The following is a 277-nucleotide window of genomic DNA, read 5'->3' on the forward strand; positions in this document are numbered from 1 at the left end:
GTTTATGTGGCAAGTTAAATCGGGCTGGCCCATTAGCGCCTCACGCGCTCGCTCTGCTCCGTTTTTTCCTTCTATTTTGTTCCCTATGGTTTTTCTTTGTTTTCTCATTGTTTGGGGGTTTCTTTTTTTCTTGCATTATAGTTCATTTTTTTCCACTGATTTTCTTTGTTTTTCTTTCTTTGTTACACTTTTTCCTTCATTATTGTTCATTTCCCCCCTTCATTATAGTCCATTTTGTTCCCTGTGTTTTTTGTTTTCTTTGGCCAGCCATCCCGTG

This window comes from Triticum dicoccoides, chromosome 6A (assembly GCF_002162155.2).
Source record: "Triticum dicoccoides isolate Atlit2015 ecotype Zavitan chromosome 6A, WEW_v2.0, whole genome shotgun sequence".
Classification (NCBI taxonomy): Eukaryota; Viridiplantae; Streptophyta; class Magnoliopsida; order Poales; family Poaceae; genus Triticum; species Triticum dicoccoides.